Source organism: Drosophila hydei, unplaced genomic scaffold (genome assembly GCF_003285905.1).
Source record: "Drosophila hydei strain 15085-1641.00,03,60 unplaced genomic scaffold, DhydRS2 tig00000172-arrow-pilon, whole genome shotgun sequence".
In the NCBI taxonomy this organism is placed as follows: Eukaryota; Metazoa; Arthropoda; class Insecta; order Diptera; family Drosophilidae; genus Drosophila; species Drosophila hydei.
The window spans coordinates 3,681,296-3,694,381 of NW_022045682.1; the positions used below are offsets into that span (position 1 = coordinate 3,681,296).

The window sequence follows — 13,086 nt, forward strand, 5'->3', positions numbered from 1 at the left end:
AAAATGTTCAAAAAAAATTAAAAAAAAATTAAAAGCTTATTAAACAAATTTTTAAATTTTTTTTATATATTTTTAGACATTTTTATAAATATTACTTTGATATGATTTTAAACTAATTGTATAATAAATTATAAAAAACTGATTTGCATGAAAATGAAAATAAAAATTATATATATAAAAAAAATATATATATAAATAAAATTTGTATATAAATAAATATATATATATATATGTATACATATATTTAAATTTAAATACATTTAATATTATCATATTTGTTAACTGAACACTTGTTCTTTGCCATAATCCAAACAGCTTTTACCCTACTTCAAATTTCAAGCAACTAAAATATGTTATGCATATTTATATATACATATGTACATTTATAGCTGGACAGCCAAAAATTACATTGTCGCCTTCATTTTCGTTGGAAATTGTGAATTTCGTTTCTTTTGAATGGGCAACACCCTTGGAACAACAGCCGAAATGAATGGAAATTGAAGTTTGTAAATGCTTCGTGTGCAGCAAATTGTTTCCGGGGATGTTGTGAAAACTTTCTGTTTAGTTATGAATCATAACGAGGCAAAGGCAACCGAAAAACCTCCCAACAAACAGAAAAAACAACTTGGCAATAAATTGTAACATTTAGAACTAAAATTTGTGCTTTTGTTTCACTTTTTTACACGCTCCAAGAAGCAAGGGGTAGAGGCAGCGTGGCCAGGGTTCGACTCTTGACAATGACTCAGAAGTTTTTCAAATGAATTGCTTTTCGACTAGTCACAATTTTCGGGGATGTTTGTATTTGACACTCTTACCAATTTCAGCTGCCACGCCCAGTTCTCAATTCACATTGTAAGCATGCCGAGGAGTCAAAGATTTTTGTGGCTGCGAACTGCGAATTGCAATAAATGCAAAGAGCAGAGCTAAACGATGCATTGGCATCAAACTCAATGTCACTTGCAAATGCTTTTCCACAAACACACACACACTCAAATACACACAGAGCATTTGAAAAACATTTTCACAGAGGAAAACTGTCTGTTTGACTCGTTGCCTCGCTAGCAGGCTGCATATAAAGTGCAAGTAATATAAATAATTCAAAACACACGAGAGACTGAGCACACACACACACACTCTCTCACACACACACATTTGCATTGACACACTTCAATGTGGGATGCTCACCCAGCCATAGAGTTGTGTCTAAACTTTGGCCCACGCTCGCCCACTAAATGCATTACAATGCCAAATGCAATGCCCCGCCCAGGGCCAAATGTGCAAATACTTTTAGACATTCGTAGCAGCTGAAACTTGTATTTGGTTTTACTCACATATATCCACAGCAAATGCCCACTCACTCATGCAGTCAGTCAGTCAGTCACTCAGCCAGGCTGTTCCACATACTCGTAAACCACCTGCGCCACCTTCCAAAAAGCAAGCAAACACATGTCGAATACGTTGCTATAACTAAGTATATGTGCCCAAAAAAGTTGCAGCCTTGACGCTAGCTTAGTGCACCACCAGCACCACTCCCACTGCAACCACCCATCCGCACATCTGCACACACATATTTCTCTCGAATGCAAACTTTTCACATTCGGTTTTCCGGCACAGCGCATTGAACGCTAAAAATCCACATATACACGATGTATCTGGAGGTGTAAGTGTGTGTGTAACTGGATCGACGTGTGTGTGCGAAAGTGTTTACATAGGTACAGTACCTGAGCGCCGCTGGGTATTATGAAATTGTGGTTTAATTCGATGTGACTTGGGGAAGCTACTTAAATTGAGTTTACTTATCTTCAGCAGCGCTGACTTTTCGTGAATCTTATCTTAAGTCTACACAGCGCACAAACTCTCCACTCTCAAGTCTTCTGCCTCTATTGCGAATAGTTAAATATCCCAACTCGAGTTCCCCACACACAGTTGGGTCTTTGCCTTTAAGTCTCCACCTTTATATAATCTCCAGTCTCCATAATTGTATAATCTTCAGTCTCCACACTCAATTCTTCCCATGTTTCACAAATAATTGTCTGCAATTGCGACATTCAAGTCTACAAACTCTTGTCTCTACAGTCTTTTAAATTCAAAGATACAATGGAGACTCCATAAAGAAGTCTCCTTAATCATTATCAATCCATAATCAACCATTCCGAATCCAGTCTTCTTGCTGAAGTCTCCACAATTGATTCTTCACTGCATAGTCGAGGCTTTTCAATAATGTCTTCTCAATTAATGAAGTCCTCAATTTTAAGTTTCCATAAGTAATTCTGCGCAATCTAGTTTCCTTAATGAAATCTCCACTATATAGTTCCGGCTCGTCTTCTCAATTGAGCTTCCACATTCAAGCTTCAACTATCGATCAATCAAGTCTCCACAAATAATTCTCCAAACTCGTGTGTGCTCAATCAAGTTTCTACAGTCGCGTTTTCACAAGATCTTCGCTTCCCAATCAAGTTTTCTCAGCTAAGTCTCCACAACACAATCTCTACACACTTCAGTTTCACACAGATCCAAAATCGAGTCTCCACAGATGGGTTTCAGTTGCTGCAATTAAGTGTAGCCAAGCAAATGTCATACATCAAGTTCCCAATTCAACTCTCCACAAGCACATTTCTGTCATCAAGTTTCCACAATCATGTTTTTATAATAAAGTCTGTGCAGCTGTTAAGTCACTATTAAATTTTCGTTGTAAGAATCGAGCCTCCAAAAATAAGTCCCAACCACTTTACAGCTTTACAATGAAATCTCTACACTAAAAAATATCAACAGTGATATTTGGGCTATAGTTTCATAACTACGCGGGTCAAACAGTTGTCATTTAAGAAGCTTAACATTCATAAAGAGTTTAACATATTTAAGTCTACATAGAACGACAAAATTTCCAACTGCCTTCTGCAGAGACTTCGAATGCTTTTTAATTTGGAAAGCGTATTCAGATTCCATGCATTCAAATAGTTTTTTTCCCTGCATATATTTGGTGATACTTTTCGAGCTATTTGGCAACAAAAGTTTGTGAAGCGTAAAATGTTACGGCTGGGCACATGAAAGTTTTGCTGGCAGCTATACGATATTTTTATTTGCACGTCGGGGACATTTGAAATTCCAGTTGTGCGATGGCTCATTAAGCAGCTGCGAATACGGGGCGAACCAGCTGCATCACCTGAGCTCAGTTGTTGTTCGTGTCAAGCAGCTGTGTCAAATGCTAATTAAAATCAAGCGGCATTCGCTTGTATAAACAGATAACCTAACATCCAGGTGGGGGCGAGTGGAGCAGGTGAGCGAAAATCAGGGGACAGCGTTGGTGGGCGCCAATGCCGACGCTAACGCCATCATCATCATTATCCTTGTCATCGTCAACAGCAATCAAGATAAAAGATAAGTTAAATGCCGAGTGGGCAGGCGAGGACGAGCCGGCCCCAGCGCTGGTAAAAGTGGAAAAGGAACTGTTGAGCTGAAGGCAGCGTCCTGCAGCCTCCAGCTCCAGCTCCAGCTCCTGTTTCGGCTTGTTTGTTTTGTAATAAAGTCCTGGACGAGCCGGCAGCTCTCTCGCTCGCTCTGTCCCTCTCGTTCGCATCAAAGCAAACTTTGAGCTGCCTTCGGTTTTTCGGCTAGTGATTTGGACGCTTGATTGCTTTCACTCATTCCCATTTTGGCAGGCAGTACGTGCAAAGCACCAAAGGACACGCTTCTGCATAGCTATACCCTGTGTGACTATGTGACTATGTGTGGGTGTGCATGTTAATTTCCATCTGCCTGATTGCGGGGGTGTCTCTCCCTCTTTCCCTCTCTCTCGCCCTCTACCTCTTTCGATCCTTTGGTCCGTCCCAAAACAACACGTTCGTCTCATAATTTGGAGTGAAAATTTTCAATTAAACTTAATTGCATTAAAAGCGAAGGGTTCAATCTGTCGTTATAGTCATTCGAGCCCAAGCACCCAACGCCCTCCCCCATTGTTGTTGTCGCTGGGTTTTACTTTTTAACTTGTGCCCTGCCCAACCATTCATTAGGGGGTAGCTACACTCGATGCTAGTTGTTGCTGCTGTTGCTTTTTATGGTCTCTCAGCTTTTTATGCTGCAATAGGTTTAGCTTTTTGTGGGCGTTTTAATGGCAGTGGGCGTGGCTATTCACTGCACTCGTTAAATATTGTCGATTTACATTCTTCACTTTCCTATTTACTATGCACTCAAAAGTCAATTTAGTTTTCCATATTCATAAATTTGAATTAAGTTTTGACTTTGGCATTACAAATTTCATTGAATCATATTTTTCAGCTTAATGTGAGTGATAAAAGTTGGGGTTTAAAATGAAGTGTAGTTACTGAAGTTTTTATAGAATTTAGATATTGTACATTTGGTAAATAACAGAGCCTTAACAGCTTGGCCTCTACTTGCAGACTATAACATTAAAATGAAAATTTCCATGAAAGAATATTTATTATGCCCGGAACTAAATTGCTTGCTTTAAGCCTCATTCAAAGAGTCCAATAAAGTTCAGTCAAATATTTGTTTTCACATTCTTATGACAGCATCTGTTAATGTACGAGGCTAGCCTATGTTAGGCTTTCATTAACATTCTTTTAGATGAGTTCTTTAATTATTATGTTAATGTTATGTTACGAAATGCTATGTAATGTCATGAAATATTATGTTATGAAATGTTATGCTATTAAATGTTGTGTTGTGAAATTTAATTAAATGTTATGTCATAATATGTTAAGTTATGTTATGAAATGTTATGCTATATAATGTTATGTTGTAAAATTTTATCATATGAAATGTTATGCATATGAATGTTATACTGCGAAATATATTGTTATACAATTTTCTGTTATGTTATGCTATGCTAAGTTATCAAATTAAATGTTATGTCAATAAGTGTTATGTCATAATATGTTAAGTTATATTATGAAATGTTATGCTATGTTGTTGTGTTATATGCTATGTTATGTTATGAACTCTTCTGTTATGTTATGAAAAGTCATATGGAATGTTATATAATATAGTAATAAATGTTATATTGTGAAATTGAATTCAATAAAATGTTCTGCTATGTTAAGCTATGATATGTTATTATATGTTATGAATGTTAATGAAATGTTATGTTATGATTTAACATGCTTTGTTTATAGTTTGTTATGTTAAGTAATAATGTGGCACAATCTGTTATATATATATCAAATACATGTTATGTTATGTTTTAGTTATGTTAAATTTTTATCTATTAACCAGTTGCACATTATATTAATTACATCATCTTACATCTCGTTTGCTCTATTTACAATTATATAATGAGTTAATTAAGTTAAATAAAATTCATATTCATCACTCTTCTCATGGCTCGTTGTATTAGCAGTCAATCATAAACTTAACTCTGTTATTTAAATTTCAATTGTATTTTCAAAAGTTCAGTTCTCTGGTTAGCGGCTTAATTTGTGTAAGCCCTGAATAGATCATTAACGGCCATGCTTAGCCCTGTTGAGTTATGGCCATCAGCAGGAAAGAATTCTATGCCATGCAGCACAAAGAGTGCTATTTGGTCAGCTATACAGTAAGCACTTTAGCGACTTCTCTTTCCCGCTTCGCCATCTTTCTCCTACTCTCGCTGTCCCGCGACACCTTCGGTTGAAAAACCACTTTGGGTGCCTTCCACTCGATGTAAGCGTCAAACAAACGTTCAACTCGGCTTTTTGTTTTGTCTACTGCTTTGTGCGTCTGTCTGTCTGTCTCCCTGTCCGTGTGTGTGTAAATTGCAACACATAAATCTTTGTGACAAACACCCAACACACACAGACACAACACACACTTCAAAAATACAATAGAAGTGATGCGACAGCCATTTTTCAAAAACAAAACACTGCGAAAAAAAGCAAAAATAAAGCGAAATGAAACGAGTTGGGCAATGGAAAAACTGGGAATGAAACCTGCTAAAAAAAGTCACATTCTTCTTCTACTTAAAAAAAATGCTAAGAGAAGCAGGCTAAACGCATGATTGTCTTAATGGCTTCGACATGTTTGCAAAACGACTGTCAAAAGCAGGCGAAGGATCTCCGACTCACACATGGAAATCACAGTTGAGCAGAGAGCAAACGAAAGAAAAGGAGTTTTCGTCTGTGTGTGCGTGTGTGTGTGTGTTTGTGTCTTTTCGATTTCTCGCATTGCTCTTCATGAAATGCGTCAGCATTGAATGCGACTGCCACACACTTGAGCTCCAGCTGCCTGCTGCCTGCTGCTCGCCCCTTTCTCTGCAGCCAGCAGCCAGCATCCTCTTCCGTTTGACAGAAAAGTCACTCAGTCATGCAGCCGCAGCACTTGATATACACTGCCCAAAAAACACAAGTACCAGGCGCACACACACGCACACGCACACGCACACTTAGGCATGCACGACATGTGTTGTGGCAGGGGTATTCCCTCTGCCCCTTCCTCCTTGCCTCTTACCACTTTTTTTTCGCTGCTTGGCTGGCAAATTGAATTTCGCACCTGAGCGCCTCGCAACCTGTCTGCATGTCTAATTATCGTTATCGATATCGCGTATACGCACAGTTAGCCTCTAAGCTGTTTTTTTAACCCTCGTTAAGCAAAATCGAAATTAACGCTTTTGTGTATTTAGTTCACAATAAGCAAAAAGGACACTTTTAAGGCATCTGTCTGCCCCTTCTCTGATTTGGCCTATGAAGTTATTAAAAGCAAATTAGGGTTGTTCCACACCAGCCAAACGAAACCAGAAACCAGTTTTTAGCCGTCGCCATGTGTGGGTGGCTGGGTGGCTGGGTGGTTGTCAACGCTCATTGTCCCTTTCGCATTGCCAAGGGTTGCGTGTCTCATTGCTGTTGTTGTTTTGTTGCTAACTTAATTGTCAACATGGGAATTTTTAAGCTAAACAACAACTTGCTTGGATAGTTTAGCAGATATGTGTATGCATATCTCCATATATATATATATATGTATATGTGCATATATTTGCCTGTGTGTTTATGTCTGGGATTTACGAGGCAAAGTTTCAATTATTTTCAGATTTGTTTAATTATGCGCCTGCCTACACTCAACTACAAATTGTTTTTTAAGTGTGTGCGACGAGAGCCTTGTCAATCAAGCCTTAATTAAGAATGCGTCTGCTGTATCTTCTAGATAGCTCAACTAGTTCAGCTTGAGATACTCTGCACATGCATTATACAAGAGTGAACATGACTTAGAGATTGGTTTCGAGTTTTCTATAAATTTTAAATATCTCAATTCAGTTGCAAAAAAGTCTAAAAGTTATGCTTAAGACTTTTGTAGATGCTCTACTCCATCACGCTTTATCCACTGTGTTCAACTCTCCCATTCTGTCTCTCTCTTTCAGTCTCTCTCTCTTTCTCTCTGACTTTTCTTTTTTTGGGGTATGTATCTTTTCCTTATTTTTCTCTGTATCTATCTTTTTTTTCATCAAACAATCTTACTTTCTCGCTCTCTGTTCACATCTCTTTCATTCTTCTCTCATATTAATTTTCTTCCTCTCCCTCTTTCTATTGCTCACTGCTTCTGCCTATATCTCTCTTTTCCTCTTCCACTCTCTCTCTCTCTCCCTCTCTCTCTCTCTCACATCCTTCTATGTGTCTCTCACTGCCTCTCTCTCATTTCTCCCTCTGTCTTTCCCTTTATCTCCCTTGTTCCATCGCTCAGCATCATTTTGCCTTCTTCCTCTCACCTTTTACTTTTCCTCTCTGTCTCTCTCTCTATCTCTGTCTCTTTCTCTCCATGTTCCATTTCTCTTACTCAAAAATTCGAATAATCATTCATATCTCATCTCTCTATACTTTCTCTCCATAGATAGAGTATCGAGTGCAAACGATGCTGCTCAAATCATGCACAAAGCTGCCCGCAGATGGTTTAACAAATAGTGAAAGGGGCTGTTCGGTAGGGGGTCTGAGTGTCGTTCGAAATGGGCGTGGCAGGCGCACACCTTTGAAGTGCAACAGCCGCGAGCAAAGTTGAAAAGTGCGCTTGTTAACAATCCTTAATTGCTGTTGTTGTTGTTGTTGCTGCTGCTGTTGCCGTTGCTGTTGCTGTTGCTGTTGCTGTTGCCTCGGGGGCATGGCAGGAGGACAAGCATGTCGACAAGGACGACAATGACGAGTGCAATTATACAAAAACTACTTAGGCGCGCATCCTGCCTGGCAGGCAGGCAGGCAAGAATAAGAGAGCAGAGGGGCAAAGTTGAGGAAGATGCAGACGCAGACTTGAGTCGACAGGACTCGACTTGACGGGACTCAGCGCGAGTCCTTGCTGCTGCTCCTGACAAACAGGCAGCACAACAAAATTGAAAGAAAATTCACTTTCGTGTTGTAAATTTGTAAACATCCTTGAAAAAATAGCTAGCAGGCAGACTCGAGAGCTGAAATGTTAACTTCCAAGGCAAGCGGAGGGAGCAGCTGATGCTGCAGCTGCTGCTGATGACAGCCGCAATGCAATTTGCAGCTGCATTTCTTATAAGATCGCAGCATAGGCACAAACTGAAGCACTTTGCCAATTATCCATTGGTGAGCAGGCGAGTCCTTGCGACCGCATTGATGGCCAACAACATTTGTCATTAAGTCAATAAGCGCATTGTGCTTAAATGTACATAAAATAAAGCTCGAGTCGGCGCCGAGGAGAAATGCCATTAAATTTGCCAAGCAGCCGCCGTGCGTCCTTTGTGCGTGTGCTCATGTGTTTGGCAGGACAACAAAGCCGATTTATGCCCAATTGGATTTGCTGCTAAGAGGCACAATTCATGTTTTTATGACCGGATGCCTATTACGAGGGATTCCCTACATAGCGAATTTTCTTTCTTCTCTTTTTTTAATAAATATAAAATGTCCATTCAGACAAAGCTGCGAAGTAAAGAAAAGGTGAGTTCACGCACACAAAGTCAAGTCCGGCATGTCCTTGCGCCCCAGCTTCCTTTCAAAAGCAGCCTGTCCGTCTTGCTTGTTAAAAAGCTCAAGTTTTATGGTCTTTTCCTTACGCTCTGCCGGTCGAAATGTCCAACAGGCCTATCAATAGAAATTGTCAGGACAAAGCAGAAGTGGAGTGGCGAGGCGGGCGAAAGTCCAATCTGTTGGCCTGACATTTCGTTCGCGTTCATCATCAACGCCTGCTGACATTGATAAATTATGCAGGCAACAGCTGAGCACAGCTAAAAAAACGAGCCTTCGACTGGAACTTGGACGCGTATCCTTTGCGTCCTTTAACAGGCTGTTGCGCTCTTTGGCGGCCTTGCCGAGATTTGCCGGCCAAAAGGCCTAAAAGGCAATGAGTTGGCACAAATTATGACCCGTTGCCGTAAAGTCATAAATATATATATATATATATATATATATATATATATATATATGTATCTTTGTAGGCTCATAAGCAAAGGGTTTGCTCTTGGCATTTAAAATTGAAGTTTGTTTGTTGCTTTTTTGCTGGTTGTGCAAGTGGAATAAGTGGTTCATAAAGCGTTCTCATATTGAGACTGTTAAAGCTGGCCATTAAAATATGATATATGGGAAATATGAGAATTTATTGATGCTGGAAAAGGAATATTTAACTCTCTGCTAAGTGGGCCTAGTTGAAATCGATATTTTTATGTATTTTATATATTTATTTAAGCAAAAAATATAATATATAGTTCGAAGGGTTATTTGGCATTGGCTAACGAGTATTTATAGAAAAGATTCAATCAATCTGTTATTTGAGCATAACATAATACTTTCATATACTTTAGAGAGTGGGCATAGATAAGTCGAAGATAACAGCGAACTCTGGTGTTAGAGCTCCAAGAGGGAGAGAAGGAGAGAGTTACGCAGCTTAAACAGCTATTAAATATATCAAAAAAATTTAATCTGCTAGGTTATGTTAAGCGGATGCAGCCTTAACATAAGCTTAGCATATTTTATATAACATAAACAGCTAACATATAGGGCTAGTCTACTCTGTTATGTTAACATACATATAAATATTGCGCTTAATAGCTATATATAAGTATAACAGAACGTATAAATTGCAGTCAAAGAATAAGTCTTTTGTGAAACTGTTATAATTATAACAGTTATACGTTCATACGTATTACTACAGATACAGAAGTTGTTTCTATCGATACTTGCATACATAAGTAAATATCTTTTAACAGTCCATAATGCTGCCGGCATTAACTGGGGCAGTTTTGTATAGAAATAAAAGTCTTCGAAGTATACAAGTAAATTTATTAAAAACTGTTATACATATATGCAAAACTGTTATGCTTTTTTGAGAACTGAAAACTATAATGCAAGCAAAAAAACATGTTTAATACCAAAACTGTTATACATTTATATGTCTGACCATAACTGTTATACTTTTATGCAGGAGGGAAGACCTTTTAGTACATACATTGATACATTAATACATTGATATATGTATTCTACACTGTTATACAGCATAGCAGTCTGATATCCTAACAGAAAAAGACAATTGGCTTAGTATAGCGCTCAGCTCACATTCATTTTCGCTTATTAGTATAGTTAGTCCTTGCCCCACTCGAGCGTAAATCGCAAGCAAACCCATTGCACTTTGTTATTCCACTCAGCTGGTTAGGGAGCAAGCAAGTTGCTTTGTCAATCCGTCGAGTACTTCAACTACTTCGCTCATAAATTCATAACCTACATTTAATATTTGTGAGTTTTCTTTATTTTTTTTTTTTTTTTTTTATACTTTACACTCAGCTGGTTATAAAAGCTGCTTACGCTAAAGCCCTGCAATTTTCGTCGTGAATTGACAACTTTGACATAATTGACTGCAGGCGAAAGAGAGAAGAGACAGCGAAGCGACAAAGGAAGATGTTAAATAAAAGCATAACAACTCATAAACACCGCAAGTCCTTGGGCAGGTCCTTGACAAGCGCAAAGTTCATATAAAAAATATTTAAAAACCGCACTCTACGATAATGAGCGCGTCAAAGGCGCTGATGCCACGACTATTTTTTACAACAATTTCATAATGATTTTAGCATCTCTTCTTCCGCATCTGCTTCTCCTGCAGATTGCTGCGCAACTCTGACTCTCTGGCCCTCATCTTCATTAGCACATTAAAATGTCAATGACACTTGCTGCAAAGGGTCGAAAAGGGTAAACATTCAAAAAATGCGCGCGGCTACGAATTACAGCGAGCTGCCGCCGACTATGACAGCTACAGTGGCTCCTCGGCCAGACGGATGAACAGTCGCGACAGCCAGCTTGGCCGACGCATTCTTAAGCACGGACATGAATTCTTGAAACCCTCCGACTGGAGGTCATTTAATGATTTATGACTTACGCTGGCGCCAACCACAAGATATAAATATATATATATATTTATATATATGTATATATATCTCTTTATATATATTCAAAAAGTTGTCATAAAAAATATGTTCAACACTTGTTTATGTCCGCGTTTTTACTCCCTCGCACATTTTACAACTCTTGAATGGGGCATATTAAATATGTCAAGCTGTTCTCTTCAAAGAGGAAGGGATGCAATTTGTGTTATTTGATTTGAGCTTATTATGGCCAAAGATTTGACACAATTTATAAAAGAGATTTTAATTGGGGTCGTAAAAAGTTGCAATGGAAGAGAAATAAAAAAGGGATAAAATACAATAAATATATAAATAAATACTACATAATTACATATATATTGTGAGAAGAATTTGAATTTAATTTATGTATATCAGGCAAAACTTTTACAAAGCAATAAAAATACTTTGAAAATACTTTCAAATGATGCTCCATTCCACACATTATGGACGTAACAAGAGACAGATATTTATTTAAAACTTACATTATTTTATTTAATATTTATCATATTTTACTTAAATATTTTATATTTATATTGTAAATTTATTTTGTAAGTATTATTAATGAATAGCTAACAACAATCTCATTAAACTCTATTCTGGGCAGAAAACATTTTACTTTCTTCAAAGCATCGCAAATCATAGAGTCTGAAAAATTTTTTGTATTAAATCTACGATTTTTTAACAAATATTTCATATCAGCTTAAAGAATTAATCATATTTTGTTACAAATATATATTTGTTAACAAACGATTTTTTTCTTCAGATATAATTTAAATATTCTGTAGATTGAAAAGAATTTTAATAAATGTAAATTAATAATATAAAATTTTAATAAATATAAATAATATAAATAAAAATAATTAGTTCAATTCATAATGAAGCTGAAGCACAGCAAAATTAATAGAGTATGTAAGAGTCTAAAATGCTCGACTTTAAAATTTTCAGTTTTGCTTTTGTAATTCGCATTGCCCTTTAAAGCACTTTATGTTGAGGCTCAGTCTAAACTTTGGCTGCGCCTTGGCAGCTGCCACACAAAATGTACTAAAGTAATTCATTAGGCGGGCATTGCGCGTTGTTGTTGCTTGTTTGTTGTTGCCGTTGTTGTTGGCCTAGTTTTGCGCATAATGGCATGAAATATGATGTTTTTATGTGGCCTAACACACAAAGGCTCAGCGGGTAATCATGTCAAGCTGCGACCGGATTAGCCCAACAGGAACACGAATTCCCGTTGATAGGCATTGTCCTTATTGTCCTTTGCGCTATTGTTTTTCTTGTCGGTGTTGTTGCTGTTACTGAGAAGTGAAATCACTTAATTAACTTAATCAAAATATTGCTATTATTTGTGGCGCAGCATAATTGTGCCCAGAACCCTGCATATCCTTTGTTTGCACACACGCAGAATATGTTAGATAAATAAATAAATGTTCGTACTCCTAATGATTTGTTTGAATTTCTCGCTTCCCCTCTCTCTGTGTGTGTTTATTCTATTTGTATTATGACAGGCATCGAACTGATGCACAAATTAATTAAAATTTTCGCCTGTCTGCAATTCAAAATTACCTTAAGGTAAATAGCATTGAATGCTTTAGCAAAATTGAACGCTGCAAGGCATCCATTTTATTTCAATTGAGCTCAGCTTTCTTTACTCAATTACTTAACTATAAATTCGCAAAAGTTTTAATAGATATTTTACAATTTAAACTGAATATTCTCTTGGACGAGCTGTATTTCCATGCGATTTTAATTTGCTTCTATTATAAAAA

The 13,086-nt window shown here is 37.5% G+C and overlaps 1 protein-coding gene across 1 annotated transcript in view; it reads right to left on the reverse strand.

The window, feature by feature from the left end:
- The window catches only part of LOC111595856 (roundabout homolog 2), a 50,286-nt gene that overhangs the window by 33,132 nt on the left and 4,068 nt on the right, over positions 1-13,086 (reverse strand). The gene's annotated exons all lie outside the window — the stretch shown is intronic.